At 45.4% G+C, this 10,192-nt stretch overlaps 1 pseudogene; it reads left to right on the plus strand.

Annotated features, from left to right (window-relative positions):
- The first annotated feature begins 350 nt into the window (after positions 1 to 350).
- Positions 351 to 1,105, plus strand: LOC136610129 (ankyrin repeat domain-containing protein 29 pseudogene; annotated as a pseudogene).
- The last annotated feature ends 9,087 nt before the right edge of the window (positions 1,106 to 10,192 follow it).

Consider the following 10,192-nt stretch of genomic DNA (forward strand, 5'->3'; position numbering starts at 1 on the left):
CCTTTTAATGCTACTGCTGAAAAATACTTTTATGTAGTGAAAAAAAGTAATTTTTAAAGGGTCTGCCTTCTCACAGACACTAGTAATTCATTTGCTAGGATATTCCATCAATAGTCAATCAGCCATGTATCTGAGACTAGAGGAAGTGGCACACCACTTTTATAGCTTTTGCTCCAACTATCAGTAGGGGTCAGTATGACCCCCCCCACCGATTGGCGACAAACCTAGCCATATGCACCCAAGGTCTGTGGGGAGCCAATCCCTTTTAAAAGTGAAAATTTAGATTCTAGCCTGCTCAGTACAGACCAGTCAGATCACACCAGAAATAATACTTATTACACTGAGGTTTAATGGTGGCATCATATTCTGGACATATGCAATGTGTACAAGAGCTAGTACTGCAAGGAACAGATATTAATATCCAGAGAGATGCTGGTGCTACTGCTTTGTTCTTCGCTGCCCAACAAGGTCACAATGATATTGTGAATTTCCTTTTTGAATTTGGCGCATCTACAGAATTTATTACTAGGGATGGAGGCACAGCAGTCTGTCAGCATGGACAGTGATTGCCCTGTTGTTGAAACCCTGTTAAAAACGGAGCCAACATCCATGGCCAACTTTGTGATGGAGCAACTCTACTCTTTCTTGCAGCCCAGGGAGGCTTTGTGGATGTAGTTCGATTATTGCTGACGTTTGGAGCAAAGGCAAATCAACCACAACAGGACGGAACGATGGAGCTATGGATAGCAGCACAGCTGAGATACAGTGAGGTAGCGAGAGTCCTTCTGCTGCGAGGAGCCAATCGGGATGCTGCATGGACTGATGGCACCACTGCTCTGTTCAGAGCTGCATCTAAAGGCTTCAATGGCGTGATAGAAGAGCTGCTCAAGTTTTCTCCCACGCTTGGTGTTTTAAAGAGTGGATCTACAGCCCTCCATGCTGCATTTCTGGGTGGGAACCTTAAATCTTTTCTCTTCTTTTAGAAGCCGGAGCCAGCCCTACAATTAGAAATAAAGCCAATGAACGACCAGCAGGTCTCACCAAAAATGAGCGAATATTATGTGTCCTAAAAACAGCAGAAGCAATCAGGAGTTTCTTGCCTTAAGATTGTAAATACGGAGCCATGCATACTTAATATATGTGCCAGCATGTTAGGTAGTCCCAGGCGGAGAAGATATCAGGGAGAAAAATTAAGCCGTTTGAGACGTTCAGTTCACAACACTTAGTTACCTATTAAGCTGCATTCATTTACAGCAATAACTTCACATCTTTTAAAATAGTTTTGTTCAGTTTAAACTTTTTCAAAGTATTTTTTTATGTTAATAGACAACCAACAAATGTTAAATTTAGGAAATTTCACATCCAGACTGCTGTTATAGTGGAGATCGAGACTATCCAACCAGACTATTGTTATGGGGGTGGCCGAGACAATACATCCAGACTGCTGTTTTAGAGGGTTGTCCAGACTACACAACCAGACTATTGCTTTAAGGGGTGGTCCAGACTACACAACCAGACTGTTCTAGGGTGTGGTTTAGACTGCAGTTATAAGTGGAAGTTCAAACTACACAACCAGACTATTGTTGTAAGGTTTTATCCAGATTGTACAACAGACTGCTGTAGTAAGGGGTGGTCCAGACTGCACAACCAGACTGCTGTTATAAGTGGAGGTTCAAACTATACAACCAGACTGTTGCTACTGTGGATGGTTCAGAGTGCACGTTCAGATTTAGGTTTTAGGTTGAGGTCCAGTCTATACAACCAGACTGCTATAGGTGTACGTCCAGACTGCTGTTATAAGCACAAGTTCAGACTACACAACCAAACTGTTATAGGGGTTGGTGCAGACTATGCAGCCAGATTGCTATTATAAATGGAAGTTCAGACTACATAACCAGACTGTTATAGGAGGTGGTGCAGACTATACAGCCAGACTGCTATCATAATGGGTTGTCTAGACTATACAGCCAGATTATTGTCATATGGGGTGGACCAAACTACGCCTCCAGACTGATGTTAGAGGGGGTGGTCCAGACTACACAGATTGCTGTTGGAGGGAGAGGTCCAGACTATAGATCCAGATTGCGGTTATAGGGGGTTGTCCAGACTACATACCGTAGCTTGATTGCTATTAGATAAAGATGTTGAGGCTACACATCCAGACTGCTTTTATACAGATCAATATAACACATTTCTGGTAGATTATTACCATTTTTAATAGATTATCATAAACACAATGACCGTGTAACATATAATAATCCAATAACCTTATGATATCAACTTTTCAGTATATAATTTTGGTGCTGATGCATATGCGCTTTACTGTTAGGGCTTAGTCACATGGGCGTTTTTTTGTGCGCAAAACTGATGCGCACAAAAAAAATTAAAAATCGCATGACCGAAGCCAGCGTCACAGCTGAAAAAAACCGCGTTTATCAGCCCAAAGGGCTCGGTCACACGGGCGCTGCCCGCTATCCTCTGCCACAGCTGTGACAGAGGAGAACGATGTTCGCCCATTGGCAATACAGCCGGCTCCATTGAAAGCAATGGGCTGCCGGCAAGTGCTGTATTATTTTCAAGAAAGGGCTTCAAATATAAGCCCTTCCCTGAAAACCATTCAAAAATATATACACTCACCTTTTTGCAGCTGCCGGTGATCAGCCGCGTCCAGCCAGCTTTTCTCTTGAACTGCTTTCTGTAGTATTCAGCAGGCGGTGATTTGAAGCCCTTCCTCGAAAATTAATACAGCGCTTGCGCGCAGCCCATTGCTTTCAATGGAGCTGGCTGTATTGCCAGCTCTATTGAATTCAATGGGAGAACATCGTTCTTCTCTGCCACAGCTGTTAGAGAACGCATATACAAGAACAACAATTTGCACAGAACGCAGTTACATGCGTTCTGCGAATCGTTGTGTCATATAATTTTCGGCACATTTGCATAAAAAACAGCCATGTGACCGATCCCATTGCAAAGCATTGGGTATATATATTTGCAGATCTCAAGCGCATCTGCAAATCGGGCAAAAAAACGCCCGTGTGACTGAGCCCTTAGTGTTTAGCGCACTCACAAGGACTAGGTCCACAAAAACCTGCAGACACACAGAAAATATTGAGTTAGAATCTAGGAAATACTGTAAAACTTAATAGGTGTAAATGCACTATTACTAATCACTATGTCTAGAAAACCCTGTTAACCCTAACCTGTATAATATATTGTTTAAAAAACTGCATACAGTTTTTGAATATACAGAAATAAACTGTTTACCTGGAAAAAAGCATGGAGAGTGTATATGTATTTAATATTATAGTATTGCAACTTTAAGTAAAGATACGGCACATGTAGAGAATGCTCAGAAGTCACTACAACACTATGTAAACAGGTCAATAAAGTAACCTTTTTCTTCATCGATCCCCATACAGCAGTTTACTGCAAGGTAGTCTGATTCATTTGAGGACAAAGACGAAGCACAAGTTTAAGGTGCAGGGATGGGCAACATTTTCTACGTTGACAGGAAATGGGTGAAGCCTTACTTGAAAATATTACTCAGAAGCTTATACTTTGTAGGAAATGTCTTCTGATAGCCACGGCTATTGGTTTCCTGTTTTCAGTTCACTATTTTCCCTTGGCATTACCTAAAATGGACAGGAAGGGCATAGGATGAAGAGGTTACAGACGGACTACCTCATACATTGAGTAAAATGAATCATTGAAAAAAAAAAAGAAAATCTGGAATGAGTAGTCAACAAGCGAGGGAAATAACAAGTAAATACATTGTCTTTAGTTAGTGATGATTTCACCAGAAAAACTCTCACCATTTGGATTCAAAAAGATTATGGAGATTTATGTGCTAGTAATGGAGATATTGTATTAAGTATTCAAAACTGCATATGTCCGTTATAAATACAATGACGTTACATAGAGTGCATAAAAAAGGGCCAAACACATTCTGTGGTCTTCTTTACTTTCACCTTTTTTTCAAAAAAGTCAGCTCAATGATCACTAAAGCTTTCCATCGTTTAAAAGATTGTCTTTGCGTGTAAACGGGCCTTAACTCTCAACAGACCACATGCTGCGTTCTCAGCGAGAGATGGGAAATTACATTGTAATTTGCCGGCAGCCCTGACAAGAACAATGCAGCTGTGTACAGAGCCAGCTTGCATGCTGGACTCTGCAAACAGCTCCTGGAGGCCCATTTACATGCAAATGAAGAGGATAATGTGTTAATGGACATTAGTATCCATTAACACTTTATGCTAAATGATTGCTAAAAATGTAAATCTTTCAAACATTTGAAAAAATATCTTTGCATATAAACGGGCCTTTAGAGACCATAAAACTCAGACTTCTTTTATCTGCCAACTGATTCAAGATTTACTCTTCGGCTCATCCAATTATATATTCTTTTAAAGGGGTTGTCCCGAGGCAGCAAGTGGGTCTATACACTTCTGTATGGCCATAATAATGCACTTTGTAATATACATTGTGCATTAATTATGAGCCATACAGAAGTTATAAAAAGTTTTATACTTACCTGCTCCGTTGCTGGCGTCCTCGTCTCCATGGTGCCGACTAATTTTTGGCCTCCGATGGCCAAATTAGCCGCGCTTGCGCAGTCCGGGTCTTCAGCAGTCTTCTATGGAGCCGCTCGTGCCAGAGAGCGGCTCCGTGTAGCTCCGCCCCGTCACGTGCCGATTCCAGCCAATCAGGAGGCTGGAATCGGCAGTGGACCGCACAGAAGAGCTGCGGTCCACGAAGACAGAGGATCCCGGCGGCCATCTTCAGCGGTAAGTATTGAAGTCACCGGAGCGCGGGGATTAAGGTAAGCGCTCCGGTAAGCTTCCTTTACTTCCCTGCATCGGGGTTGTCTCGCGCCGAACGGGGGGGGGGTTGAAAAAAAAAAAAACCCGTTTCGGCGCGGGACATCTCCTTTAAATGCAAATTAATCCTATCATGTTTCTGCTATTTTGTAAATTATATATGCGTTTAAGAAATGTTGTTATTATATACTTTGTGAAGAGGACGAAGTAGCCTTAAAGGCTTGCTGTAACATTACTTCTTTTTGTCAGTCGTTGAAAGATACATCTACAAGATTATTTTGTTTCTCTTAAGCCCCTTTTACATGTGACAATTATCGTTCTGGTTGATCAGGCTCCCGCAGGGTTTTGAACAATGATTGTCCTGTGTAAAAGCATGCAGAAACTGAAAGACTGGTCAAGTATCATCTAGTTGTTAATTTTTAACCATGCTTAAAGGGGTTGTCCCGTGAAAGCAAGTGGGGGTATACACTTATGTATGGCCATATTAATGCACTTTGTAATATACATCGTGCATTAAATATGAGCCATACAGAAGTTATTCACTTACCTGTTCCGTTGCTGGCGTCCCCGTCTCCATGGTGCCGTCTAATTTCAGCGTCTAATCTCCCGATTAGACGCGCTTGCGCAGTCCGGTCTTCTCCCTTCTGAATGGGGCCGCTCGTGCCAGAGAGCTGCTCCTCGTAGCTCCGCCCCGTCACGTGTGCCGATTCCAGCCAATCAGGAGGTTGGAATCGGCAATGGAACGCACAGAGCCCACGGTGCACCATGGGAGAAGACCTGCGGTCCACCGTGGGTGAAGATCCCGGCGGCCATCTTCGCAAGGTAAGTAAGAAGTCACCGGAGTGCGGGGATTCGGGTAAGTACTATGCAGTTTTTTTTAAACCCCTGCATCGGGTTTGTCTCGCGCCGAACGGGGGGGCTATTGAAAAAAAGAAAAAACCCGTTTCGGCGCGGGACAACCCCTTTAAAATCCCAATCGACCATTGTTCAGTGTAAACAGTAGCTGGTCAGTACTAAATGCCTGCTGCTTACAGTGAATAGAGAGGGGCAGGAAGGGGGGGGGGGGAGAGCGGGGAGAGAACTCTCCTCTCTAGTCCGACCTCCCTGGTGGACACTCTGTCAGTGATACTCGCTCCTGTGCAGCAGCATGAGAGAGAGTATAAACGGGGACGAACGTCGGGCTTAGTTTGCCCGATACTCATGTGTAAAAGGGCCTTTACTGAGAGCAATAACATTTTATTTTATTGGCTTACACCTCCCAAACATGGGAGAACTAGAGGATGCATTTTTTTGGGTAACAATTAATTGAACAAACTGCCTTAAAACATAGCAGGGAAAATGAGGGGAAAAAATTGCAAAAGTAATAATTACTTCAATTTTAACCCCTTAAAGGACATGGCCTATTTTGGCGTTGAGGACCAAACTATTTTTGGTATTTTTTCATCTCCATTTTTCAAAAGCCATAACTTTTTTATTTTTCCGTCGAGGCAAAATGATCGTTTTGTGCCTCAGTTTTTTAGCTTTTTTTTTTATGCTTTTTGCCATGCAGGATAAAAAGCGTGTTCAATTTGTCGTACGGGTCTTTACGGACACAACGATACTGAATATGTGGGATTTTTTTATGCCAATATGAGAAAAAGCATAAAAAAATAGATTATACCTAGCCGATAATCGGGTTTCCAGGAGTCTCCACGACAGCACCAATTGAGATTGCCTCCTTCTGATAGGACAGGAACATACTGAAAGGTTAAAAGCTCCCCCCCTTTCCCACTTTCCTCAGTGGATTCTAACGAATTGCCAGGGTAGGAGCTTAAATTAAATTCTTTCCCTAACTGGGATTTTTTTTGGGGGGGGGGGGGGGGGGATTATATTCTATAATTTATTTACTATGTTCTTAGGGGGGGAAAGGTACGGGTGCTGTCGTGGAGACTCCTGGAAACCCGATTATCGGGTAGGTATAATCTATGTTTCCCCCAGTCGTCTCCACGACAGCACCAATTGAGATGTACCAACTAAAGTTTATTAGGGTGGGATTGCTGCCGAGAGGACTTTGCGGCCGAAGGCCATGTCCTCGTCCTGCTGCACTTTTACCCTATAGTGTTTAATGAACGTGTGGGGTTTTTTCCAGACTGCGGCCTTGCATATCTGCTCGACCGAAGCTGAGCTATGTTCGGCCCATGAGGATGCTACTGCCCTTGTAGAATGGGCTTTAAGAGCTAAGGGGATTTCCTTCCCGAGGGCTTTATAGGACTCCACCTGGCTATGGAGTTTTTTGCCGCTTTGTTCCCTTTATTTGGGCCACTGAACTGGACGAACAGGTTGTCGTCCCATCTCCAGTGGCTTGTCGCATCTATGTAGCCTAGGACTGCTCTCCTAACGTCCAGGCAGCTTAGGGCTTTTTCTTCCTCGTTTTTAGGTTTACTAAAAAATGAGGGAATTATTATGTCTTGGGACCTATGAAAATGTGATACCACTTTTGGCATGAAGGCAGGGTCCGTTTTAAATACTAATTTGGTGTCCGAGATTTTTAGGAATGGGTGGCGAATGGACAAAGCCTGAAGCTCGCTAACCCGCCTTGCGGATGTGATGGCTACTAGGAAAGCGGTCTTTATCGTCAGCATTTTTATCAGTAGTGCTTCGATCGGCTCGAATGGTTCCGCTGTCATGGCCCTTAGGGCCCAATTAAGGTTCCAGTCTGGAACAAGGTTTATGGGTCTAGGTCGTAATCTAGCTGCTGCTGTTAGGAACCTGTTGACCCATCTATTGTCCACGAACTTTGTGTTGCATATGGCGCTAAGGGCTGCGACCTGGACCTTCAGGGTACTTGGAGAGAGGCCCATCTGTAGGCCCTCCTGCAAGTATTCTAAGATCAAAGGGATGTCCGGGATAGAATCCCCAGAATCCCTTTCCTGTCTCCATGAGGAAAACCTTCTCCAAACCTTCTGGTAGATAAGGTGGGTCGTCTTTTTTCTGCTGGACATTAACGTTTCTACCACTCTCTCTGAGAATCCCTTCCCCCTTAGTGAGGATTCCTCAAGAGCCATGCTGTTAAGTGGAGTCTGTCTAAGCCCGGGTGGTTCAGTGGCCCCTGTGATAGCAGATCTGTCCAGGTAGGAAAGGTGACTGGGTCCTGGACGCTCAACGTTGTCAGAAGACCGAACCAACTTCTCTTGGGCCAGAAGGGGGTCACCAGGATTAGCGTGCATACCTGGGTTCTGAAATGTTGTAAGACTCTGGCGATCAGCGGTATCGGAGGAAAAGCGTATGCCAGCCCCTCCCCCCAGTCCTGGCCTAGGGCGTCTATTGCTGTAGGACGATCTCCTGGCCGGAGGGAGAAGAAATTGCCTACTTTGGCGTTCTCCCTGGTTGCAAACAGGTCCAATTGTGGGGTCCCCCACCGGTTGGTCAGGGTTCTGAATGCTTCCAGGGAGAGAGACCATTCTCCTGGGTCTATTTGCCTCCTGTTGAGAAAATCGGCTTTTTGGTTTAGCGTCCCCTTTAAGTGTGTTGCCGTGATTGAAAGGATCCGGCCCTCTGCCCAGTGGAAAATTTTCTGCGAAATGTTTTGCAGGGCAGGAGACCTTGTGCCCCCCGGGTGCCGAATATGGGCGGCCGTGGTGGTATTGTCCGACAGTATCTTTATATGCTGGTTCCGTAGCGAGTTTCCTAACTGCTGTAGGACCCGCCATACGGCCTGTAGCTCTCTGTAATTGGAGGATTGTTCCTTTATCCTTTGAGACCACGGGCCCTGAAAGAACTGGTTCCCCACATGTGCTCCCCATCCCCAGGCGCTTGCGTCCGTTGTGATGTGCGTGGCTGGGTTTTGTAGCCAATGAACCCCTTTCTGCAGGTTCGCTGGGGATGTCCACCAACGCAGGGATGTTTTCAGTGTTTGGGATATACATTTTTGTCCCTAGCGAGAACTGCTTTTTGTCCCACGTGGATAGGACTGAGGCCTGCAGAGCTCTGGTGTGAGCCTGGGCCCATGCTACTCCGGGAATGCATGACGTCAGGCTTCCCAGAAGAAACATGGCTTCCCGAATTGTGCATGATCTTCTCTGTAGGAAGGATTTGACCAGCCTTTGGATTTTTTGTATTTTTTCCTCGGGCAGGCAGCAGCATTGTAATTCTGAGTTGAGCGTTATGCCCAAAAACGTCTTCTTCCTGTCGGGGTCTAAGCTGGACTTTTCCCAGTTTATGATCCATCCTAGAGACTGAAGGAGTTCTAGCACTATCTCTAGGTGTTTCGTTAGTAGTTTCCTGGACTCTGCTATTATCAAAATATCGTCCAGGTAGGGTATTATTAGGATCGACTTTTTCCTCAGGTAGGCGGCTACCTCTGCCATAATTTTGGTAAAAAATTCTGGGTGCTGAGGAGATCCCGAAAGGCAGGCATCTGAATTGGTGGTGCTCTATTCCTTTGCCCATATCCACTGCGAACCTTAGGTATCTTTGGGACCCCTCATGGATCGGTACGTGGAAATAAGTGTCCTTCAGATCGATGGATGCCATGTAGGCCTCTTTGGGAATCAACTTTATCGTTGAGATGGACTCCATTTTGAATTTTCTGTACTTGATGCAGGTGTTCAGAGGTTTAAGATTCACTATCATCCACTGTTTCCCGCAGGGTTTTCTTACTAGGAAGAGCCTGGAATAATGGCCCTGGGTTTCCTCGTTTCGCGGTACGGGGGATATTGCGTTTAGCTGTTGCAGGTCCCGAACGCTTTGCCTTAGTAAGTGTAACTGCTGCCCTGAGCCTCCCGTGATAACGAATTTCGTTCTGGGGAGGGACACCAGTTCTATCCGGTATCCCTGCTGTAAGATCTTTGGGATCCATGGGCCTTCGCAAATTGTGGCCCATTGATCCACAAAGTTCCCCAGCCTTGCCCCTACAGAGCTGGCGTCAGGGTCTCTGCTTGGGCTCCCCCTGGTGGGGATTAAAGAGGATATTTCTTCCTCTGCCCCCCTTGGGGTAACTCCAGTGGCCTGTCTTGCCCTTGCCTCAGTAGGCCTCGGGCTGTTGCACTGGGGTTTGGAAGAAGGTCTTCCCTCTCTGCGGCTTTTCTTCCGGGAATCCCCTCTTTTTGTCGGCCGCCTTCTCAAGGATCTTGTCTAGGTCTGGTCCGAACAAAAACTGACCATAGAACGGGAGGGCGCATAGCTTATTTTTAGAGGCTAGGTCGCCTGATCACGATTTCAGCCATAACACTCTTCTGGCTGAGTTAGACCGGGCTGTAGCTTTTGCCGAGAGTTTAACCATTTCGGCCGCGGCATCCGCTAGGAAATTTGTTGCCATACGCAGGATAGGAAGAGAATTTACGATCTGTTCCCTTGGCGTCTTATTGGTTAGGTATAGCTCCAGCTGTTCTAGCCAT

This window comes from Eleutherodactylus coqui, chromosome 2 (genome assembly GCF_035609145.1).
Source record: "Eleutherodactylus coqui strain aEleCoq1 chromosome 2, aEleCoq1.hap1, whole genome shotgun sequence".
NCBI lineage: Eukaryota > Metazoa > Chordata > Amphibia > Anura > Eleutherodactylidae > Eleutherodactylus > Eleutherodactylus coqui.